Genomic DNA, 27,101 nt, shown 5'->3' on the forward strand with positions numbered 1-27,101 from the left:
GGTATAATTGCTTTGAAATCATTTTTATAAACCAAGCGCCTCCATTGAATTACTCTTCCTCTGAGTGAATTATGGAGGTGCCTGGTTTCTTAGCAGAGAATCATATCATTTGTACTCATTTTATTTTATTTTGCATGAAATTTACTAAAATTCATTTATATCGATTGGAGCATGTTCAGGTAACTAAGTTCTTCAGTTTTTATTGTAATTAACTTTTAAAATGTCGCGTTTGTAATTGTTTAAATGAATTTTGTGGTACTACTTGTATTTTTTTCGAAAATTGGGCATGAAATTTGTTTTATAAAATGTTTGTATAATTCTACAGTTTTTTTAAAGTTCTTAAAAGTTATTTGGTTTCCTATGTTTCTCAGCGTAAATTAAGACTGTAACAAAGTATATTCAAATCATTAAATTTTATTATTGAATTTGGTACTTATTCTCTTTTGCATTTGAAGAAATTTTTAGTCAAATACCAAAAATACCTATCACTCATCACATTTTAGCTCTAATCTTCACACATAGGAACTTATTAGTTAAACATGGCTACCAATTAATTTATTACTAAGTTCTATGTGGCTACCAATCTTTGAGTCATCACTCATCATGGTCTGCTATCAATTTATTGAACTTTTCATTGCCTGTTTCCCTAAAATTTACACATTGGGCTCAGAATATCCTTCCTACATAACTACCAACTTACTTCATCTCTCAGTTCTTCGTGGCTACCAACTTCCGGTATCACTTATTTCCACAGCTATAAGCAATTTATTTACAAAACTTTGTGATTTGAAATGTTAGTAACTTATTGATTAGCTACCAAATCATGAAAATTTATCGCGATGATTTTTGAAATTCTGTTGACGTTTTTGAGTGACTACCAAGGCTCTAGGTTACCAAGTTTCAGCAAAATTATGTTGATTGATCTACTACTTAGTTAAGTAATTTTGGTCGGTTACCATTTTCTGATTGTTCTTTAATCATAACATCATTTTTCCCACTGTGCTAACAATTTCCTACACCAGTTTGAAGATACAAATGGATTTTTGTCAACAAAACGACTTTCTGCTTCATCCAATAACTATAACTCTGGTTCGATATTAAATGTTTTATTAGTTTGCTACCAAAAATTACCAAATTTGCTACCAATATGACTCTGAACCTTAAACGTTTATTATCGAATTTTGTAATAATTTTACATTGCTGATTTGCTACCAACGTTTAATTTTACTAGTTTAAATTATGTCGTTTTTTGATCTGCTATCAATTTCCCGATCATAATGCCTTACTACAAGCTTAAGTAAGATGCTATCGTACCAGCATTCTGTTAGGTCAATGGTGATAAACAACCAACTTCCTCCAACATTTCAACGCTGCCAACAGTTTTTAAATACTTTCTGAATAGCAGCATTCGTGATGTATTTTAAGTTTGCTACCAAGAATTGCAAATCTTTACAATTTGCTACCAATATGCTTAATGAATTGGTTAATGTGTGCTTTGTCCGAGGCTGAAAAAATTACGATTTATTTTGCAATTGCAGCAATCTGACAAACAAATTCAAGCTGATTTTATCAATCTGAAACCTGCATAAATTCATTTACTCAAACAAAAACCCACTCACATTCAATTAACCCAAAACCGTTGCACAATTTGCAAGCGTGAGAATTCTTCTTCTCCATGCGGTCCACCTTTTTGACCGTGTCACTTTCTGTCACCTTCCTTTCTGGTGCGCTCGTTCTTCTTTACCCAAAGTTGACCGCGACGAACCTCTCCCCCCAAAGCAAAGCCAAGAGTGAAACGAAAGGAGCGATAAAATATGAGCTTTTGGCGGGGGGTCAGATGAAATTTTAATAGCGCCAGCGATGTAGGTCCACTTGTCTGTGCCTTGGGTGGCACGATTTCGCAGCCGTTTGCAGCAATTTGCTCAATTGAATTTTCCGAAGAATGCATTTTCTGTCCGAAATGGGATGTGAGAATTTGGGCGACTTTTGTTGGCAATCTCAAAATCTTCAATTATGGTTGAATTTTTTTCCTTTATATAACTCGGTGCGACCTTGCCGAATGTTGTATTTAATTTGCGGTGTCACGAAACGTTTTTATTTTTACGTAAAAAACACACGAATCAAATTAGCCACCTGGGACACATCACGGCAGCGAGCAGCACAACAACAACAACTTTCCAATTTTTCATTCATAAATCGATGCTGCAGCGTTGGTAGCCAACATCTGGGGAGCGGAACGAGTTTTAATTATAAGTCTCGTAAGAAGCGCCCATATCCTGTGAGCCTGTGTGTCGCAAAATTGGCTCTGTTCTTTTTTTGTGCTTTTTTGGGCAAGACTAATTGACCCCTTGATACGAAACAAAAAATGACAAAAGAAACGGACGAAACAACTCGCCAGGAAAAGACGTTAAGAATGGCGGGGTACAAAAAAGTGTCGAAAAAAGCTGGGTAGCCACGGTGCGAGCATGTTGCAAAATTATGCAAAAGCGCCATGCGATGAGCGATGGTGACCGTTTTTAAGTGGGCTGAGTGGCTATCAGTCGGATGCATCGTGAGCGATAACCCTCGAGTAGCCGGGTAGAGTGAAATGCGTAGTAAACAAATTTTAGCTTGAGTTGAGTTGAGGTAAAAACGAAACTATTGGCACTACGCCCCCCGGGGCATGGCCTTCCTCTAACGTGGGATTTCTGCTCCAGCGCCTCTGACGAGACAGGAGAAACCGGGACCGACGTTTTACTTCACCATCCGATAGAAGCTCAGTGGATAAGGCGGGAATCGAACCCGCGTCTCATAGCATCATCGGGATCGGCAGCCGAAGCCGCTACCCCTGCGCCACGAGACCCACCCACCCAGTTGAGGTGGTAACCGTAATTTGCTACCAAGATTCTTCTTAATTTCTATTGTCAATTGAAAGACCTTAATATTTTTGGTGATTTTTCCACTACAAAAAAAAATTATTCGCTACCAAATACGCTACCAACAATTATGATTCATTTTTGAAGTCAAATTCATAAGCTTCTTCTTCAGATTTTGAGTTTGATTATTTTTGCATTTCTTCGTCACTTATGATTATTTAGTTTGCTGCAAGCTTTTGAAGCTTGTATCCATCTTCAAATCCGTTTAGTTCGTTACCAACTAAGCTACCAACAATTTAAACCTTTCTTATTGTCTCTAGATTTCTGTGGTTGATCTTTACCAGATTTCCTTTACTAAAATGTATTACTTATTTTGTTATGTCTCAGCTTGCTACCAAATATGCTACCAATCTTGTTAATTTTGGTTAATATAACATCTCTTTAATTTTCCCAAATTAATATTTTTATAATATTTTATTTATTTTCACTATTTTTGATCATGCTGCCAACATATGTCTTATTTTCCTCAATTTATTGAGATCTTCGTGATTACAGACTTTGTTAGTTAACATAGCCCCTGGTGGCTTAAAAAATATGGCTTAACATTTAAATAGGCTACCAAAAAATATTCAAATTTGGTTGTCATACTACTAATTTGCTATTATGATTCTTCTTATTTTTTCTCAATTGTAAGATTATGTCACCTTTTTATTTAATGTGATTTTTCCACAACATAGAAATGAAAATTTTATTCGCTACCAAATGCGCTACCAACACTTATGAATAATTTCTGAAGTCCAATGCTTAAGTTTCTTCATTGGATTTTGAGTTTGATTATTTTCGCATTTCTTCGTCACTCGTATCCATCTTCAAACCGTTATCCATCTTCAAATCCGTTTTGTTCGTTACCAACCGAGCTACCAACAATTTAAACCTTTCTTATTGGCTCTAGATGTCTGTGGTTGTCTTTTACCAGATTTCCTTTACTAAAATTTCTTTCCCTTTTTTGTTATCTCTCAGCTAGCTACCAAATATGCTACCAAGATCATTCTTATTTTTTTTCCTAAATGTAATATCTTCTTAATTTTCAAAAAAAAAACTTATTTTGTAGTTAATTAGGGTTTGTCACCAATGAATGACAAAAGCACTTATTTCAGGCCTGCTAAAAATTCAAATAGGCTACCAATTTGCTAACAGACTACCAATTTGCTACCATGTTTTGCTACCAATTTATTTAATTTTTATTAGTTCGAAAGATTTCCGATTTGATACCATGAAGTATAATTTGCAACCAATTCTTTTGTTTTGTGAATTGCTACCAACGCTCAAAAACGCCATAAGCCACTTAAAACAAGGCTTAGTGAAATAAACGGTTTGTGCGACCGTCTAAATCGCCCCCCTAATGTGTTTTCTCATTCCAACCCAAGAAGTCCCATCAGTCAGTATCTGGGTCACATATTATCAGTCAAAGGGCACCTAAACGAAGGATTAAAAAGCAAAAGCACATGCGGGAATCCTTTCCCATTTCATTTCTACCACAATAATCATCATCATCATCATCGTCACAATCCCCATAGCTGTCGTCGTTCTCCTCCTTCGTTTTGTCATATCGCCCAGCTCGCAATCGTTTCGTTCGTTCCCAAGTCAGTTTCAAAGCTGGTTGGTTGGTTCTTCAATTGCATTCTTTGTCTCACGTAATCGCATTAAACGAGTGAATGAGTCGTCGTCATTGCACAGGATCAAGCGTTTTTTCGAACATTTTCCACACATACGCTGCGGGGAGAAGAAAAAACTCACATTCGAAGGATTGTTGTTTTTTCTCATGAAACTTGGGTCGTTCCGGTTGTCCTCTCCAAAGGCTCAAGGGAGGGTCTCCGAATTCACCTACTTTACTTTGTGCAGGTTGCCGATGACGACGGTTTCCGTTTTCTTTTTTTTTCTTTGAAGAGGGTTCGTCTTTTTTTCGAGTTGCGCTAACTGGAAATGCATGTGAACTAATGAACTCTTTGTTGTAGGTTGAAAATACGGCATCCTTTAAAAAAAACAGGTTCAACGGTTGTTTTTGTGTCCGTCGCGAAAACTTTTTTTACCAAGTGATTTTTGACATTTGAGAACCATGCACCAAACGGATTCATTACTTCAATATCATTTATCTGTAAATCTGTAAAATGTAAAATCTGTGTAAATTTTTTGTTTCTTTTCATTTGCTACCAACCAGGCTACCAAAAATATTAAAAAGATGCTTTTCTAGCTATCTCATGCCAGTCGTAGTTGGCCTCTAACCGATATTTGCTATTAATATTTATTATTTCTTCACTCGCTACCAAGATAAGCATATTGGTAGCCAATTGTAATGTATTGCAATTCTCGGTAGCAAACTCAAAATTACTCAAAAATGCGCCTATCTAAATTTGGGGAGACCAGATTTTTTTTCAATGAAAAAAAAACTGTTGGTTGCTTGTACGATAGCATCTTTCATAAACTTGTAGAGAGGTATTATGATCCGAAAATTGATAGCAGATAATAAAACGACCTAATTTTGGTAGTATGTACTATATTAAAATAATAACCTTGAGCATTAGTAGCAGATAAGCAATGTAAGTTATTACATTAATCAAAAACTTTGTTCACTTACGATAATAGAGATTTAAATGAATCAAGGTGATATTGGTAGCACATTGATCATTTTTGTAGTTTTTGGTAGCAAAATGTCAATACATAATCAAAATTGGACCAGGGCAGTAAGACGGTCTCTCTATACCTGTGAGAATGTTTGGAATGAAACAGAAAGTCTTTTTGAAGAAAAAATCATTGGTAGCTTCTTGATGGTAGCATAGTGAAAACATGATGCAATGGCTGCAATAAAACATTCAAAATGTGGTAACTGATCAAAATTTCCCAATTTGCTAGTAGATTAATATACATTATTTTGACGAAACTTGGATACCAAGAGTCTTGGTAGTCAGCAAAAAGTTTCAACCGAATTGCCTACAACATCAAAATACATTTACATGATTTGGTAGCATACCAAAAGCTACGGAAATTGCAACATTGGAAATCAAGAAGTTATGCAAATAAATTGTTGGTAGCTGTGGAACTAAGTAATGAAGGAAGCTGGTAGCCACGTAGTAGTCAGTGATGCAGTAAGTTGGTAGCCATGTAGGGAGGAATATGCTAAGCCCAGTGTGTAAAGATTAGGGATAACAGGCATTAAAAAGTTTAATATCTTGGTAGCCACGTAAAGCATAGTGATAGATGATTTGGTAGCCATTTTTTAGAATAAGCTTAATTTGTGAAGACTAGGGAAACGAGGCAGTGGAATGTCTAAAACTCAAAAACAAAAAAAAAAATTGTATCTGACCAAAATACTGTGACAATTTGGTAGCAGCTTAATACTAAAAGTGGCAGAAGTTTGCTTACTCTTGTGTACTTTTCTCGGAAAGCAAACGAGAATAAGTGCCAAGAAATAATCTACTTCATGACCCTTTCATCATTAATAAACTAGAACTGCAGTCATAAGAATCATTTTCGCTCGACGAAACAGAAAATCAAATCATCCAACAAACAAGCAAAAACGAAAAAAAGAAGAACTTCTGAACTCAACTACACACCATCATCACCTGATGGTCCCAAGTGGGTCAATAAAGTTTTATATTTCTTCGACAGAGTCAACGCCGAAGACGTAATTCGAGCACTAGTTTTGCTCTGCCTCCGCTCCTTGTTCCACCTTGGTAACTGAACTATATAACGCAAAAAAAAGTATTGTTGTTTACGCGCTAAACGAGTCCAAAAACGGAAAGCATTTTTCTTTTGCCACTCCATCCCCTCTCTCTTGGAGTTTATTTCTTCTGGGTATATTGTTATTGCTTGCCTTGCTTCTGCCTTCCCATCTTCACTTCACGGCTCGTTCATTCTGCACTCAGCTATGATGGGGTGTTTATAGTTCTAGAGAGGGCTGTTAAAAAGTTCTTTTTTCGCTCTCTTTAATATTAATTTTTTGTCGATTGATTCCAAAATTAAAAGTTATCTGCCGAAAATTTGGGTCAATCTGGCACGACAAACTCGCCGACAGACAGGTAAACCTGGGATCTGCCTCGTTCCTTCCCACTTCCTTTGCTCTGAATGAATTCAACGAAGACTGACTTTGTGTTGCCTTCCTTTCCCCGGGTAAGCCAGAATGAAGCAGGCAGAACGAAACGGAAAACGGCCGATTCCGAAATTTTTACGATCCCCATTTCTCACCGCGAAGGAAGTGTCCCTTCCCTGCTCCTTCCAGAAGAAGTCAATTTTGAGTTGCTGATGCTGCTGCGGATGGCTTAAGAAGGAAGTTTCATAAAAATTTATGTTGCGCTGGGTGATGGGTTCTATATGGGAGAAAGAAATAGGATTTTTTTTTCATTTTACCTTCTTGGGCCTTTCCTTGAAGAAGTGCTGTGGAACCGAACGGTAATTATGCCGAGAGGTTTGATGAAGGCTGAATGTACGGAGAAAATGGAGGAGGAGGAGGGCTTGCTTATTAAGGGTGGTGAGTTGTGGAGAGCCTACTCGAGACGAATCTATTCATTGATCGGAACTGGCCGGCTTATTTTCATTTTCTAAGGTCGGCAGGTGATGGTGGATCGTCTAAAATATTTTTAATTTTTTTTGCGCAAAGACTTGCTCAGGATGTTCTTGAAAATGTATGAAATTGTAGCTGATGTGCTACCAAATTGTGTAATATTATGATACTCAGTATGGTCCGTTCTTCTGTTTCTAATCGCCTTCGAAACTTGCAAATCGGTTACCAATTAATTAGTTTTTGCTACCATCTGATGAAAATATTGATTGTTGTGTAGTAATGAGATGTTTGCTCAATCTTTTTTCCATTCTCTTCTCATATTGGCTACCAAAACATTTTTGTGTTCAAAACTTTATAAATAGTATCTTCTTGAAATTGCTATCCAATTTTGTTTCAATTGTTGCTATTTTCGTGGTTGATAAGCCAAAGCTTGAATAAAAATGACAAACAACTGAATTGCTACCAAAGCTACTTATTTGTATTAGGCTTTCAAGGCTACCAATAAAATCAGTGTTTTGTTTAAATTGCTATTTTCAAAACTATATACATCGTATCTTCTGAAATTGGATACCAACAATTTTTAATTATTGCTACCGTCGTGGTTGATTTCAATCATAATCGGGAGAAAGATTGCTACCAAAACTCAGACTAGAAATAAGGCATCAAAATAAAACATAGTAGTCTCAAATGGAGCCAAAGCTTGACTCATCTACAATACCACCAATACAATCGAAAATATTAATTTTCTAAGCATCAACCAAGGAAAAAGTATTTATGAAAGCTAAAAAATAGTTAGACCTTACAAAAAAATAATTGCTACCAATACAGGTTTTAAGTAATCAAACCAGTTATTTACTATAATATCATTACTAAAATTTTTGATTCTTTGTGTCGTCAAGGTTAGGGACCATCCATAAACCACGTGGACACTTTGTGGGGGGGGGGGTATGGCGATTGTCCACGCTCCATACAAAAAAGTTTGTTTTTATATACGGACAACTGTCCACAAGGGGGGGGGGGGTGACATTTCCAAAAAAGTATCCACGTGGTTTGTGGATGGTCCCTTGCCATAAAAAAAATAAAAATGTCAACATATTGATTTCATAAAAAAGATTGGTTTAATAAGATTGAAAAATGCTGATTGCTACCAAGGCTACCATTAAATATTTAATGTTTTTGTTGATATAGAGAAAATTACGACTACTCCTAATTCTTACCAAACCTAACATTTATTATCATATTCAATCAAATACGAAGAAAAAAAACGCTACCAAAATTGCTACCATACTTTTCAAATTGAAACAAATTCAAGAAAAATTGCTACCAAAACTGCTACGATAGCTTATGAATTGAAAGAGGTTAAAAAAGAGGGTTAACCAAGCTTCAAATGAAAATTTGGCATCACAGTTTATGAAAAAAACTATGCAAGTCTAAAATTGCAATCGAAACCTAAATATTAAAAAAAATAATTGGCATCATATTTTATAAATAAACTTGACTCATAAGTGTATTGCTACCCAAGCTACCAAGCATGATCGGGCATCGTAGTCCACTAATGAACCTGAAAATGCCTGAAGTCAAATTGTTTCAGAATATTGAATTTTGAATAAGGTTAAAAACAAAAGTAATATGGTTTCCACCAAAATTTTAATTTTAACTAAAATATCGGACTTTTTTCCCGGAATGGCTACCAAGCAATTAGTAATTACTTTTTATCAACTGAACAACATTAAATATAAAACACTTACACTACTGTATATGCTTGAAATTATTAAGTGCTACCAAATATTGAATATTATTGATATTAAAAAACTTTGCCTTTAATTAAATTGAAATATGCTGATGGCTACCAAGCCTAAAAATAAATATTTAGTGTTTTAGTTAAAATGTAGAAAAAATGCTTCCACTAATTGTAACCAAACTTAAAATTTATTATTATTTTTTATCAATTTAAGATACCGCTACCTAAACTGCTACCATAGCTTTTAAATTGGAAGAAATTTAAAAAAATGGTTACCCAAGCTTCAAATGGAAATTTGGCATCATAGTCTATGGAAAAACTATTCAAGTCTAAAATTGCAATCAAAACCTTTTGATGTATAAGTGGATTGCTACCAATCGTACCATCGCACAGTGGTCCGAAACCGAAATCTAGCGTGACAAAATTGATAGCGGCCACACGTTAAGATTTAGAGCTTTGGTGTCTTCGGGACAAATGATCAGGGTCAATTGGGGCATCTTTTGGTATGGTGGACATTAGGGTGGTCTACATTTTAGGGTGTTTCAGAATTTTTATTTTGGCGGGATGATGAGATAGCGCTTTGGTGTCTTGAGAAAAGTTGTATGGAACACCATTTTGAGCAATTTTGTTGAAGAGCACAAAGCTCTATCTTAAAACGAGAAGTTTCTAGAGCCTTTTCTGTAATTTAGGTTGAGGTGTTTATGAAAAAATGAGTTTTTTGAATTGATCAACTCAGGCTTATCACCAACTCGCTATGGGTGTCTTCTAGACATTTGTAGAGCTTATCAAAACATACATTTATCTTCCAAGAGAGCGAAAATCGGGCCTTTTAAACGAAAGTTATAGCCAAAATACGACGAAAAAGACTAGAGACTAGACTAGAGTACATTGCTGAAAATATCTCGGAGGTATTTTTTGTTTAACTCATTTTATCTCAATTTGAAAATGAGCACTTTTAAATCGTTTTTTGCCCATTACTTTTGATAGAATTGACCAAAATTCGTTTTTCAAGAACAAAAATGTTCATTTTGACAAGCTCTATAATTGCATAGAAGGGCCCAAAAATGTACAAAATGATCTAGTGGTTGTAAAAGAAGAAACAAGTTTTTACTGAAATATTTCAGGAATCAACAAAATAATTAAATTTATTCCTGAAATATTTAATTTAAAAGTAGCAAAATGATAATAAAATAACAAGGCGATTCCAAATTGTCTCCAAGGTCAGCATGTTTTCAAATAAGTAAAAATATCAAATTTTTACGACAAGATATCCGATTTTTTTTACAAAAAATTGATAGTAACTTTGATCAGCCGCTTCCAAAGCTAGGAAATGTTTGTTGAATAATGTAGATTTTTACAACATTCGTTACCAATATCAAAGATCTATACTAAACCGATACCAAAACGGTTACCAAATAGTTTCTTTTTTACTCTTCTATTCTAAAACATACTTTCAACTTTCTTCAAGCCCTCTATCGACGCCCTACCCTAGCAATGCCCCCTCCCATTACCTCGTAAGTGCCTAGAAGAGCATTGAACTAATTCCTCGAACTCTGCTAGTGGCTTGGGACGATCGAGACAACCTAGAGTGTGTGTGTGTGTTGTGAGTGTGGGAAAAAGTACGTTCTGCATTGAAGTTTCTTTTTTTCTAGTTGAAGGTCGAGTGCCTAATTTGCCTCGGATGCTGCTGTTTTGTGTCAGCCAAACTTGCCAGATCCAAGTTAGGAGGACAAGAAGAAGACTGGGTGGGCAAATTATGCACATTTCGAATAAAATATTGCTCGATTTGCGCAGGAAGAGATAATTTCTCCACTTTCGACCACGTTGGGTGAGGGTGAAGGAGGGTGGGGGGAGCTACCGAATAATTAGAGGAATCGATAGAACCGCGCTTGATTGGGAGCGGAAAGAATCAATTTTTTGCTTTGCTTCTTCGTTTGGGATCGAAACCAGATGCTATAATTAGAGAAAGAGAGCTACTTCCACAGTCTAGGGGCTTAAAGAATTCCCGACCTCCGGCGAAGTGTGGGGGGTTTCTTGAACTCAGGAAAACGCATCGTCGAAAGGTTCATTGAATTTTCGGTGAATAATTTGCTTTTGCAAAGAAAAGATTGAGCAAACAGAGTTGCAAAATGGCCCATCTGCTGCCGTGATTGATGGTTCACCGATTTTCGCGATTGTACTGTTTTATTTTATTCTTTTTGTGCGCGGAAAATGGTGCTCTTTGGACGATGTTAAAAGCTTTTAACCGGAGATGTACCGCTAGGTTAAGTTGTGCTTAGTTCTGACTTAATTAATCTCTTTCAGTCTGTAGTGATAATCGCAACTGTGTGAAATGAGATCATCAACTTTGACTAAAAATATCAGCCTCAAAACAATTCAATATTTACAAGTTTCCCTTGCCAACCCCACACCCAAGAAAGCAGTCAGAAATAAACTTTTCCCCACCATGTAATTTTCGTTATGTGTGCAAAATTAGAACTTTACCAACCCCAAAAGCAAACCGCCATCCGCATACGGCGAAATTACACCGCAACGACGATGGTGGCGACCTGGCCTGTAATTACAGACAAGGTATTTCATCGATCCGTGCGAGGGCCTGTGGGGACTGCGATGAAGCTCGTCGAGCACCCCCCCAGTGCCGCCCACTGCGAAAAATGGTAATGGCTATGTAATTTTTACGTGAATTTACGCACCATCCACCCCTTCGTGCGTGTGTGGTGAGTGTAATTCATGGTCGAAAGGAAGCGGGGAGAGGGGGTGAGGGAGGGCAATTGAATTATTTACAATTAGATTTATGTACGTTAGCTTGATTTATTGAAATGGGAATGTGAAAAAAAACATTGAATGTAATTTGAAATTATGTATCTTATTATAAGCTTATTTGTTTAGAGTTAACTTCTATTACACAGTAAACGCTTTAGTTTCTGATTGTTAATATTTGTCTTAATCGAAATAATGATACTTCAAATATATTTTTAAGACATTCATTGTTTACTTAATATTCATAGTAAAATTCTGGAGTTTTTTTGAAAAGGTCCAATAAACCAAATTTTCAGTTTTTGCTTTCTGGGTGTTTTTTAATACCCCTGATTCAAGCCGGTTTCAAAAACACCCAAAAAGCAAAAACTGGAAATTTGGTTTATTGGACCTTTTCAAAAAAACTCCAGAATTGTCAATGCATAGAATTTTTGAATTTTTGGTCGATGATTGATATTGACTTTTTTTTAATAAATAGTTTTTGATTTGAAATTATTATTTGAGATTCTGAAAAAGTCAGAAAAGAAGGGAATATAAAAAAATGGGATTTGAGAGGCCACCCTGTAATCTAATCAATATTCCATTCAGTGGTCAATGACATAAATCGTGGACTGCAAACAAAATTCACACTTCTGGATTTTCTTTTGAAAGTCCAATAACCTTTTTTTTTGCTTTTTGGATGTTTTCAAAACCGTTTTCAAAAACACCCAAAAAATTTGTTAATTAGACCTTAAAAAAAACTCCAGACTTGTGAATTGGATAACTAAATTCTGCATTAAATTTACAACAAAATGTGAATTATTATGTTCTAGAAACGTGTATCAGCTTATTTTAATGAAATTACAAAAACATGACTATGACTATCACTTAAATAAAAAAATGCCACATTTTTTATAATTTTAATTTTTTCTTTTTTCAACTTACGACTACAGATTTAAAAACATATTGTTTGAAAAAGTATTCGACTTAGAACTTTTTATAAGATTTTTAAAATTGATTTAACCACTAATTATTATTTTAAGGAACTACTGACCTGCACAATTCTAGTGTGCAATTCATACAAATAAAGAAAAATATTATTTTTTTATATTTACAGTTTGTCTTTATTCTTTTAAAGAAATTTGCTGCTGCTCTTACTTTTATATTACCGTAAACCGGGGTGACTTTGATAGGAATCAATTTGTTTTTGAAATATTTTCCAACAAGTAAGGTTTTACTCAAGATCAAAACATGTACTGGGGTAGCCCACACAAAGTCCATGCACTATTTTGGAAAAACAGTTTTTTCAATAGTGTTTAGAAAAAAAGTTACGTTAAAAATTCTTAGTTTAAATTCCGGGGTGACTTTGATAGTCATAGTTTTTGTTGTTAAAATCATTTTTAAGAGCAAAGCATACCCATCTCGCATCGACCTCAGCAATCGGTCTGAAATTTCCAGGGATTGTTTGTACATATAAAACTAGCATCTGGCCAAAATATGAGCACTCTAGGTCAACGGGAAGTGGGGCAAATCGGGACACAAAGTTTGAAGGTTCAAAAACGTCAAAAATCTTAAAAAGGCTATAACTTAGGCAAAATTCAAAATGCATCTGAAAGGCCTTAAAAAATGCAACAAAATGCAGGGAGAAGCATCCCAATTGGTTAAATCTAAAGGGAGTTATTGGCATTTTAGTGAAAAAATAACATAATTTTAAAACTCAAATAAAAAGGTGTTCCATCCAGATATCAAGTCGGTTCGACCTGCAGCTTGTAGGGGACATCTGGGACTACCATCTGAGACTGAGAACGCTTTGGGTAAGACAGTTTAACATATTTAATAGACACTTTTACTTTTAGTGAATTTTTTTAATGTAAATTTTTGCTCAAGAGACCCCTTAGATCCCATTTTCTGGTGATAATTTTATCACATTTGTTTTTCTGAGACAATTTCACAATAGAAACATGCATAAAAATGTTTATTTTGATCTATTTGAGTCGTTTAAAAAACGAAATTAAAAACAAATTAAGAAGCTGCTTTTTTTCTGGTGTCATCTAGTATCCTTGGAAACGAACATGATTTCCAATAAATGTGAATTGAAGATTTTTTTTTAACTTTCATTTTTTAAAGGGTTAAAATGGATGAAAATAAACATTTCTGCGTATGTTTCTATTGCGAAATTGTCTCAGATGGTAGTCCCAGATGTCCCCTACAAGCTGCAGGCTGAACCGAGTTGATATCTGGATGGAACATTTTTTTATTTGAGTTTTAAAATTATGCTATTTTTCACTAAAATGCCAATAACTCCCTTTAGATTTAACCAATTGGGATGCTTCTCCCTGCATTTTGTTGCATTTTTTAAGGCCTTTCAGATGCATTTTGAATTTTGCCTAAGTTATAGCCTTTTTAAGATTTTTGACGTTTTTGAACCTTCAAACTTTGTGTCCCGATTTGCCCCACTTCCCGTTGACCTAGAGTGCTCATATTTTGGCCAGATGCTAGCGACGTCCCATACAAAGGGGTATGCCCTGTTCGTGGACTCGCTCTTAAGATGTTCAAACTTTATTTGTACGTTAAATGTACCATCACTGAAGTTGCTGATATTGTTTTCGAGAAAAAATGTCAATGTTTATATTAATTTATGTAAGTTTATAAGCCTTTTAACAAAATAAATGTTAATTTTAGGTAAAATTGCTAAAAAGTCGGAATTTTGCCTGAAATTAGTTTTAACAAATTTCAGGCAAAATTCCGACTTTTTTGTGTTTAAAATGATCGATTATCGAATTATCGATTTTCTACTGAATTGGAAGCACTAATCACAAGTTTTCACATTTTACATGAAATTTGTTCAACTGAAATTGCCTATAAATTTGGAGATTTTTTAAAATCGTGTTTCAAAAACACATATTACACTACTCGACAAAACAAAACTTGTGTCAAGGGATTGACGATATCTCATCGGTTCCTCAGAGAAAAGGCATCCCCGAATCCGATGCAATCGACAGAATTTGATTTTATGTCCACGCGGACTGACGAGAAGCTGGTAAATTTTTTAACATAAAAAAATCGAACAATTTAAAAAAAACTTGCGTCTCCTCCCAACTATATGAGCCATCTACAAAAATATGGAGGCGCCTGGTGCATAGCCATTTCCTTTAAGCACAACGGAAACAACCAATACAAATGTATAAAAAAGTTGTCAAGTTCGGGGGGTCCACAGCTAGCATTTTTTGTACGATTATAAAAATAAATATTAAAAGTTTAAAATTAAAATATTTGAAAAACATTTTTTTTAAATATATTTGTTTACTAAAATTTTATGTTTCTCAAAGGTCTATGGGTACTTCGGGATGTCCATGGTAATCCAAGGACTCCCTAGAGTTAAGATCTATGAGTCTACCGCCGTAACAAGCAAGAGGTCGTCGGATTTTGACCCCGGATTATGTGCGTATAGCATCAGTGGATATGGTAGACTACTATATGAATGTAATGGGATGTACATGGTCATCCAAGGACTCCCTGGAGTTAAGATCTACGAGTCTACCGCCGTAACAAGCAAGAGGTCGTCGGATTTTGACCCCGGATCATATGCGTATAGCACCAGTGGATATGGTAGACTACTATATGAATGTAATGGGATGTCCATGGTCATCCAAGGACTCCCTGGAGTTAAGATCTATGAGTCTACCGCCGTAACAAGCAAGAGGTCGTCGGATTTTGACCCCGGATCATGTGCGTATAGCATCAGTGGATATGGTAGACTACTATATGAATGTAATGGGATGTACATGGTCATCCAAGGACTCCCTGGAGTTAAGATCTATGAGTCTACCGCCGTAACAAGCAAGAGGTCGTCGGATTTTGACCCCGGATCATGTGCGTATAGCACCAGTGGATATGGTAGACTACTATATGAATGTAATGGGATGTACATGGTCATCCAAGGACTCCCTGGAGTTAAGATCTACGAGTGTACCGCCGTAACAAGCAAGAGGTCGTCGGATTTTGACCCCGGATCATGTGCGTATAGCATCAGTGGATATGGTAGACTACTATATGAATGTAATGGGATGTACAAGGTCATCCAAGGACTCCCTGGAGTTAAGATCTATGAGTCTACCGCCGTAACAAGCAAGAGGTCGTCGGATTTTGACCCCGGGTCATGTGCGTATAGCATCAGTGGATATGGTAGACTACTATATGAATGTAATGGGATGTACATGGTCATCCAAGGACTCCCTGGAGTTAAGATCTATGAGTCTACCGCCGTAACAAGCAAGAGGTCGTCGGATTTTGACCCCGGGTCATGTGCGTATAGCATCAGTGGATATGGTAGACTACTATATGAATGTAATGGGATGTACATGGTCATCCAAGGACTCCCTGGAGTTAAGATCTACGAGTCTACTGCCGTAACAAGCAAGAGGTCGTCGGATTTTGACCCCGGATCATGTGAGTATAGCATCAGTGGATATGGTAGACTACTATATGAATGTAATGGGATGTACATGGTCATCCAAGGACTCCCTGGAGTTAAGATCTACGAGTCTACTGCCGTAACAAGCAAGAGGTCGTCGGATTTTGACCCCGGATCATGTGAGTATAGCATCAGTGGATATGGTAGACTACTATATGAATGTAATGGGATGTACATGGTCATCCAAGGACTCCCTGGAGTTAAGATCTACGAGTCTACCGCCGTAACAAGCAAGAGGTCGTCGGATTTTGACCCCGGGTCATGTGCGTATAGCATCAGTGGATATGGTAGACTACTATATGAATGTAATGGGATGTACATGGTCATCCAAGGACTCCCTGGAGTTAAGATCTACGAGTCTACTGCCGTAACAAGCAAGAGGTCGTCGGATTTTGACCCCGGATCATGTGAGTATAGCATCAGTGGATATGGTAGACTACTATATGAATGTAATGGGATGTACATGGTCATCCAAGGACTCCCTGGAGTTAAGATCTACGAGTCTACCGCCGTAACAAGCAAGAGGTCGTCGGATTTTGACCCCGGATCATGTGAGTATAGCATCAGTGGATATGGTAGACTACTATATGAATGTAATGGGATGTACAAGGTCATCCAAGGACTCCCTGGAGTTAAGATCTATGAGTCTACCGCCGTAACAAGCAAGAGGTCGTCGGATTTTGACCCCGGGTCATGTGCGTATAGCATCAGTGGATATGGTAGACTACTATATGAATGTAATGGGATGTACATGGTCATCCAAGGACTCCCTGGAGTTAAGATCTACGAGTCTACTGCCGTAACAAGCAAGAGGTCGTCGGATTTTGACCCCGGATCATGTGAGTATAGCATCAGTGGATATGGTAGACTACTATATGAATGTAATGGGATGTACATGGTCATCCAAGGACTCCCTGGAGTTAAGATCTACGAGTCTACCGCCGTAACAAGCAAGAGGTCGTCGGATTTTGACCCCGGAACATGTGAGTATAGCATCAGTGGATATGGTAGACTACTATATGAATGTAATGGGATGTCCATGGTCATCCAAGGACTCCCTGGAGTTAAGATCTATGAGTCTACCGCCGTAACAAGCAAGAGGTCGTCGGATTTTGACCCCGGTCATGTGCGTATAGCATCAGTGGATATGGTAGACTACTATATGAATGTAATGGGATGTACAAGGTCATCCAAGGACTCCCTGGAGTTAAGATCTACAAGTCTACTGCCGTAACAAGCAAGAGGTCGTCGGATTTTGACCCCGGATCATGTGAGTATAGCATCAGTGGATATGGTAGACTACTATATGAATGTAATGGGATGTACATGGTCATCCAAGGACTCCCTGGAGTTAAGATCTATGAGTTTACCGCCGTAACAAGCAAGAGGTCGTCGGATTTTGACCCCGGATTATGTGCGTATAGCATCAGTGGATATGGTAGACTACTATATGAATGTAATGGGATGTACATGGTCATCCAAGGACTCCCTGGAGTTAAGATCTACAATCGATGTAAAGTTATCGAAATATTTAAGTTTGAACGATGAACAAAAGTCCTTGCTTACCACTTTAGCCAAACGGCGACCTCTTTTTTGTTACGGCGGTAAACTCGTAGATCTTAACTCCAGGGAGCCCAACACATTTATATAGTAGTCTACCATATCCACTGATGCTATACGCACATGATCCGGGGTCAAAAGCCGATGACCTCTTGTTTGTTACGGCGGTAGACTCGTAGATCTTAACTCCAGGGAGTCCTTGGATGACCATGGACATCCCATTACATTCATATAGTAGTCTACCATATCCACTGGTGCTATACGCACATGATCCGGGGTCAAAATCCGACGACCTCTTGCTTGTTACGGCGGTAGACTCGTAGATCTTAACTCCAGGGAGTCCTTGGATGACCATGTACATCCCATTACATTCATATAGTAGTCTACCATATCCACTGGTGCTATACGCACATGATCCGGGGTCAAAATCCGACGACCTCTTGCTTGTTACGGCGGTAGACTCGTAGATCTTAACTCCAGGGAGTCCTTGGATGACCATGTACATCCCATTACATTCATATAGTAGTCTACCATATCCACTGATGCTATACGCACATGATCCGGGGTCAAAATCCGACGACCTCTTGCTTGTTACGGCGGTAGACTCATAGATCTTAACTCCAGGGAGTCCTTGGATGACCATGTACATCCCATTACATTCATATAGTAGTCTACCATATCCACTGGTGCTATACGCACATGATCCGGGGTCAAAATCCGACGACCTCTTGTTTGTTACGGCGGTAGACTCGTAGATCTTAACTCCAGGGAGTCCTTGGATGACCATGTACATCCCATTACATTCATATAGTAGTCTACCATATCCACTGGTGCTATACGCACATGATCCGGGGTCAAAATCCGACGACCTCTTGTTTGTTACGGCGGTAGACTCGTAGATCTTAACTCCAGGGAGTCCTTGGATGACCATGGACATCCCATTACATTCATATAGTAGTCTACCATATCCACTGGTGCTATACGCACATGATCCGGGGTCAAAATCCGACGACCTCTTGCTTGTTACGGCGGTAGACTCATAGATCTTAACTCCAGGGAGTCCTTGGATGACCATGGACATCCCATTACATTCATATAGTAGTCTACCATATCCACTGGTGCTATACGCACATGATCCGGGGTCAAAATCCGACGACCTCTTGCTTGTTACGGCAGTAGACTCGTAGATCTTAACTCCAGGGAGTCCTTGGATGACCATGTACATCCCATTACATTCATATAGTAGTCTACCATATCCACTGATGCTATACGCACATAATCCGGGGTCAAAATCCGACGACCTCTTGCTTGTTACGGCGGTAGACTCATAGATCTTAACTCTAGGGAGTCCTTGGATTACCATGGACATCCCGAAGTACCCATAGACCTTTGAGAAACATAAAATTTTAGTAAACAAATATATTTAAAAAAAATGTTTTTCAAATATTTTAATTTTAAACTTTTAATATTTATTTTTATAATCGTACAAAAAATGCTAGCTGTGGACCCCCCGAACTTGACAACTTTTTTATACATTTGTATTGGTTGTTTCCGTTGTGCTTAAAGGAAATGGCTATGCACCAGGCGCCTCCATATTTTTGTAGATGGCTCATATAGTTGGGAGGAGACGCAAGTTTTTTTTTAAATTGTTCGATTTTTTTATGTTAAAAAATTTACCAGCTTCTCGTCAGTCCGCGTGGACATAAAATCAAATTCTGTCGATTGCATCGGATTCGGGGATGCCTTTTCTCTGAGGAACCGATGAGATATCGTCAATCCCTTGACACAAGTTTTGTTTTGTCGAGTAGTGTTATTTATTATTTACAAATTTATGTTACCTTCTCCTAGTGGAAAATTGTCCAAAGAATCCGAAAATGCATTCCGTTTTCCGATTCAAAATCATGTTCATTGAGAAAATCATGACAATTTGAGAAGTTTAAAATAATGTCTTTCATCTAAGTTTTCTTTACTAACTTTTTTAACTTATTTTTATGAAAAGTTCTCTTTGAGGTTCTTTGAACACTTCTCTTTCACGGTCAGAATTATTCTGAACAATTCCGTACGTATTTTAATTGTACTCTTCATTTCGAGGAAAAATCGCAAAAGTCACCCCTTTTTACGGTATGTTTTTTCCCCATACGAGGCAGCAATTAAATGGATTTTGTATTTAGATTAGTTTTTTAATCATAACAATAGAACGTATTTGGCAGTATATCTGATTCAGAAGAAATTGGGTTTCGCATATATTTACTGATTGTCAAGAAAAAAGTGCGCAACAAACATAAAAATGATTTTTTTTTACAAAAAAAAAAAACAAGTTATTATATGATAATTAAATGAAGTATAAATAATTGTCAGTTACAAGTTTCAAAGATTTGAATTCCATCACCGTTGGCTCGTGACCTTGACAAGAGTCTAAAACTATAAATTATCAAATACTCACATCCCCAAACCCATAACCAAATACATCTCCCCCCTCCCTCTCCCCCAACTATCAAACCCCTTTCGTGTAGTGTCGTCTGTTTTGGCTCCGCTGATGAATAGCTCTGCTTCTCGCGAGGCCACTTCCGCACTCTGCTTGCTCTTGGGTAGGTAGGAGGTGGGTACGTCACTTCTGTGATACTTGACTCTATTGTGTCAAACAACCCGTCAACAAACCAAGAAGGCGACGACGACGACGTCATAATAATACATACGCTTCCGAGGAAGAAAGCCCACACCAGTCGTCGTTGTTGGTAGCAGCACGCAAGGCCTGCTACGGTTTCGTTTGCGGAGGTCTAGGTCTAAGCCTTCTATGCTAAAAAGTGCTGAAACAGCTTGCGGTGGAAGCTTTCGTTGTCGCAGAGAACGTCGTCACCGTCGATGGTTGTCAAGGGTTCAGGTTGCCCGTGAGTATCGTCGCTGGCGTCGTCGTCGTGTGGGTTGAACTGGAAGGTTCTTGCGCGGGACGCCCTTTTTTCTCGTGTGGGTGTCACGTATGAATGTGTGTTTACAATTAATATGCTTGACGACGACGACGGTGAGCTGCCGAGTCGAGAATGAGTGAAAAATTATTAAAATATGCGCGCGAGCGACAATCACGGCGGTGGTTGCTTGGATTCGGCCAAGAATACGTACCACCAGGACTGGTTTGTGGTTTACGCGAGAGACGCGCGAGGGATTTGGGTTTCAACCGGCACACTTGGATGGAATGCGAGGAACACGTGCTAACCGTGGGAAAAGCTCAGTTGGCTGTGGCGAAAATAAATTCAAGCAAGCGAAACGAGTGTTTGTGAAATTTGGGGACAAAATTGTTTTCAAAGTTATGCAAATTTGTTGAAGCAAGGATTTCTAGCATGAAGTTGAGTTAAATATGATCTTTTCGAATAACTTTTATAGTTGTATAATTCCCCCTAATACTTTCTCTTAAAAGTTATATAGAAATCGTGAAATGTTGTAAAATAAGGATTAGATTTTTTTCTTCAGTTTTTTTAATTTGACATGACATGCGGTTTTATTCCGAGCTATTGCCACTTGAACATGGGCTAATGAATATTTAAAAAATCGAAAAAAAAAACAGTTTTGATACATGAAAACGAAACTATTGGCACTACGCCCCCCGGGGCATGGCCTTCCTCTAACGTGGGATTTCTGCTCCAGCGCCTCTGACGAGACAGGAGAAACCGGGACCGACGTTTTTCTTCACCATCCGATAGAAGCTCAGTGGATAAGGCGGGAATCGAACCCGCGTCTCATAGCATCATCGGGATCGGTAGCCGAAGCCGCTACCCCTGCGCCACGAGACATATAATCGTTGAATTATCTCATTACCGTATTCATAAGCAATCTTCACGATTCTCATTTAGCTCCAAAATTGGATTCCAATCCATTCCGAACGGTAAACGTCCAATCATCACGTGAGAAAAATAGCGGCCAATCAAGAACAATCCAACATAACCCATTATTGTACGACCAGAAAAATCTCGTGCCAAGATGACTTTGTGTTTTGGGGGAAAATAACAAAAAAAAAAACTTCGACAATCCAGCCAGAGGTGTTAAAAAGTGCTCATTTCCTTGCGTGATTTGGTTTAAAGCGGCGCTCGCTGACCAGCCGTCGATTTTTTTCCTCACTCATCATAAGCGGAAAAATGAAAAAAATCTGGAGAGCTAAAACAAAGCGCGCGAAACAATAACAAGAATCATACGGGTGTGTGTGTTTACAGAAAATGATCCACTTTTCCACCTCATGAAGTCTTTTGATGTTGCTTGTGAGGAAAGGTTTTGAATCTGTTGAAATTTCAGAATGATGAAAAAAAAAATAATTTTACTGAAATAATATTCTTTCAAGTGTTTTTTTAAATTAAGATATTTTTCAATATTTTTTTTCAAATATTCTTTATTGACAAAAAATATTAAAAACATTTTTTTTATTTAAAGAAAACGAAACAAAATAAAATAAAAACAAGAAAGGTTCAACTTGCCTATTACATGAATGTTATTCAAAATGTATCTCCCAAATCTGCCTTCCTCGCCTGGATGTATTCATTTTTCACACTTTACACACATTGTAAACACACTCGTTGAGCCGTGGCTGCCGCTGTTTCAGAAGAGATTTTTGTTGTTGAATGGCCCACCATGTGCGAGAGAAGGAAAAAAAAAATCTCCTCACATTCCCCCTACCCCTTCTCAGCATCACCGCCAGAACGATTAACATTTGTTTTCGAATCGCATGATGGGATATGAGAGTGATGATAGCATCATTATATTTCCTCTGAGCTTCTCCCGTGGCCCCTTCGGTTTCTCTCCTCCCCCCAAAATTTAACATGGATGTGATTTTTTGCCATCTGGAATCTGTTGCTTCTGGAAGGCATTCCACGGATTGGAGCCGATTTGAGGCACAGACAAGTGGAGGGAGTTGTGTGAAAAATTGCAGTTAAAATACTCAAAGTGTTTTGTGTTATTGAAGATTTACAAAAATAGTAACAGATTCACACAAACAAACAAACACAAAGTCACATAAACTTACAAAAAATCACACAATGTCACACAAAGTCACACAAAGTCACACAAAGTCACATAAACTCATATAAACTCACAAAAAGTCACACAAAGTCACACAAAGTCACATAGACTCACATAAACTCAAAAAAGTCACAAAAAGTCACACTAAGCCACACAAACTCGCAAAAAGTCACACAAAGTCACACAAAGTCACACAAAGTCACACAAAATCACAGAAAGTCACACAAAGTCACACAAAGTCACACAAAGTCACACAAAGTCACACAAAATCACACAAAGTCATACAAAGTCACACAAAGCCGAAAAAAATCATAAAAACTCACAAATTTTTGTATGAGCATATTTTTGAAATAATAATGGTTTTAACAATTAGACTTATTTTAAATCAAATGTGGTTAAAATTGATATTTTCTATTCTTTCAAATCCAGAGTTACGTCTAAATCTGTGACTCATAAGTATCTGCTACTTCAAACCATCCAGCACAGCAAAACACACGAAAAATGTGCTGGGAAAAACCACACACACACACACTATTCCCCACTCATACTTTCCTCTCGCAGCGCAGTTTTTGTCGGCGCATGCACAGCTGCTAGAGTGCTGTTTGCTGGCTTGTTTGCCGCCGTATCATCATCATTGCCTGCTTTGTGGTTAATTGAGTGTAAGCTGAAATATTGCATTTTTGTAAACATTATCAAAACTATTTCAGCGTTTTTGTTCTTCTTTTTTGCCTCGCGGTGTAAGCTGAGCTCGGGACAGATTCGTGGGAGTGGAAAAAGTGCTGCACTTTGTTTTATATCACCGAGCATCGCTCTTTTCTAATGTGAATGTGATTCGGTGAGGTGGTGGGGGAAAAAAGGGACGAAATTTATTGTCGATCATTGAGCGTTTATTTTCCAGAGCAGCGAAAAAATTGTGGTTTTTACTTTTGTAAATTTGTTTGTAATGGCGTTTCGTGCTTGCTTGCTCGTAAAACTAATAAAAACAAATGTATGCAGCTCGGATCGGCGGAAAACACATTGCTTGTATGCACTGTAAATATTTGCACTGATCCGCTATCGATTACGGGGTTTGTGTTTTTGTTATTGTTGCATAAATTGGATTGGGAAGTGATACATGAGGCTTACATTGTGTAGTAATGGCGACACAAATCGTTCTGAAGCATAACATAAAATACTTTTAGTCAAATCGTGGTATGTGGAGAGCTAAACTTTAAAAATAATGAGTTAGATTTTATTCCATAACTTGAAATTATTCAAAAGCAATGTTCTGTTAAATTTCAGAGTAAGAAGAGAATGAGATGAGAATGAGATGAGAATGAGATGAGAATGAGATGAGAATGAGATGAGAATGAGATGAGAATGAGATGAGAATGAGATGAGAATGAGATGAGAATGAGATGAGAATGAGATGAGAATGAGATGAGAATGAGATGAGAATGAGATGAGAATGAGATGAGAATGAGATGAGAATGAGATGAGAATGAGATGAGAATGAGATGAGAATGAGATGAGAATGAGATGAGAATGAGATGAGAATGAGATGAGAATGAGATGAGAATGAGATGAGAATGAGATGAGAATGAGATGAGAATGAGATGAGAATGAGATGAGAATGAGATGAGAATGAGATGAGAATGAGATGAGAATGAGATGAGAATGAGATGAGAATGAGATGAGAATGAGATGAGAATGAGATGAGAATGAGATGAGAATGAGATGAGAATGAGATGAGAATGAGATGAGAATGAGATGAGAATGAGATGAGAATGAGATGAGAATGAGATGAGAATGAGATGAGAATGAGATGAGAATGAGATGAGAATGAGATGAGAATGAGATGAGAATGAGATGAGAATGAGATGAGAATGAGATGAGAATGAGATGAGAATGAGATGAGAATGAGATGAGAATGGGATGAGAATGAGATGAGAATGGGATGAGAATGAGATGAGAATGGGATGAGAATGAGATGAGAATGAGATGAGAATGAGATGAGAATGAGATGAGAATGAGATGAGAATGAGATGAGAATGAGATGAGAATGAGATGAGAATGAGATGAGAATGAGATGAGAATGAGATGAGAATGAGATGAGAATGAGATGAGAATGAGATGAGAATGAGATGAGAATGAGATGAGAATGAGATGAGAATGAGATGAGAATGAGATGAGAATGAGATGAGAATGAGATGAGAATGAAGTGAGAATGAGATGAGAATGAGATGAGAATGAGATGAGAATGAGATGAGAATGAGATGAGAATGAGATGAGAATGAGATGAGAATGAGATGAGAATGAGATGAGAATGAGATGAGAATGAGATGAGAATGAGATGAGAATGAGATGAGAATGAGATGAGAATGAGATGAGAATGAGATGAGAATGAGATGAGAATGAGATGAGAATGAGATGAGAATGAGATGAGAATGAGATGAGAATGAGATGAGAATGAGATAAAAATGATGAATTTCCTACAATGTAGTCAACAATTTCAATCGAAGGTCACTCCACCATCGAACGATGCAATTTCGCATCTCCAAGACCACACACAATCCTTGACCTCACCTCGAACTCATCAGAGTGCGAGAAATGCAAATGTGCTATCGCACCCTCCTTCAGCAACAACATAATTCTCAAGTATTATTAGTCAAAACTGCATCGCATCAGCACACTTGACGCGAGTCGCGGTGCACTTGCCAGGATATCTCAAGCCCCCTTGGCTTGTTGTTGCTGGGGAAAAAAGTATTGATTTTATGCCTTATGGTGTAGCTCTGATATGCTCAAGTGGCTCCATCATCATCATCATCTCGAGAGGGTCTCGCTACACCATCATGAAGTCTGAAGAAGAAGCCACCCCACCAGCATATGTGTGTCATTTCGCGGAATCTCGCACACAGCTCTATTACACACTCTTCTCCAAACTGCATTTTGATGCCCTCTTTAAGCACACACACACACCGCACACCGACATTATTCAAGGGGTTGCTCTACTTCCCCCGGACAATTCGGGCCAAACAACCCTTTGGAGAAGGTTCGCTTCGCGCGCTCCATTGGACCAACTGCACACCTCTCGTGTAATCTTTCCACTTTGGGGCCTCCTCCATGTTCTGGTTCTTGGTCGGCGGCTACGACTTATGGCTTATGGCGAGCATCACGATGATGATGATGATGATGATGTGGTCCAGCAGCAGCATCCAAGTGGCTCGCTCTCTCTGTAACTAAAAGCATTGTCTTGTAAACAAAAATCTTGTGGCATAGTTTATGGTACTTGATAAGGGACGCAGTGTGATGGTGGCCTTCTAATGGAGAGAGGGTAGTTTTTGAGCTAGTCTTTTCTGAAAGGAAGATTTGAAAAAAGGGATCACTAAGGATGGTGGGATGAACTGAAAAAAAAGTAAATGGGAGCAAAAGGGATCAACCATAAATTATGGAATTTTATCGAATTTGTTGATAAGGATGTTTGTAACGTTAAAATTTGTGTATAAAAAAGTTCAAAATCCAAAACATTAAAAAATCGTGATTCTTGATTCTTGAATTATTAATTTCAATCTTTTGGTTTTGTGTAATACAATCCAGACACTGGTATCTGATGTTATCACCAAAATTTCAACTCTGATAGTCGAATCACGTAACAAATTATTTTTAATTATTTTATTTTGAGATGTTGCGTTCAAATATTATCGCAAAACTCCCTAATGCCTAAATTTGTCTTTGATTATTTTTTAGTTTTCCTACCTTTAGCTTGTTTTCACATTTTCTGCTATATAATGATATTTACCATTATCATTTAAATTGTAAAAAAGTGGGACAGCATAAAAATTACTACACATAAAAACAAACAAGTTAAACTTTTAACCCTACAATTTTCTTAAATTTTGAGAGTTCTTCTTTCCAATGCTTTAAGGATAAAAAAAATGGTTGGAAATGGATTTTTGGGGATATTTTAAGATCGAAGTCCGCCATAGGCGTGGAACGGATTTTCTGATTGAGTCTGGGGAAGAATTGTAGGAATTGCTAAGAGCTTTTCAGAAAAAATACACTCGGAAAATTAAAACAAAGCTCATTCTTGTATGAATTTCTCATTGCCAAATTTGAAATGATAATAACATCATTGGCACATGTTGACCCTATAGGCAAATAAACAAAATAGACTGATAAAATTTTGAATTTAATTGA

At 37.5% G+C, this 27,101-nt stretch overlaps 1 protein-coding gene across 12 annotated transcripts in view; it reads left to right on the top strand.

The window, feature by feature from the left end:
* Positions 1–27,101, top strand: part of LOC120417311 (protein turtle) — a 95,384-nt gene that overhangs the window by 7,259 nt on the left and 61,024 nt on the right. The window lies entirely within an intron of this gene.

Source organism: Culex pipiens, chromosome 2 (assembly GCF_016801865.2).
Source record: "Culex pipiens pallens isolate TS chromosome 2, TS_CPP_V2, whole genome shotgun sequence".
Classification (NCBI taxonomy): Eukaryota; Metazoa; Arthropoda; class Insecta; order Diptera; family Culicidae; genus Culex; species Culex pipiens.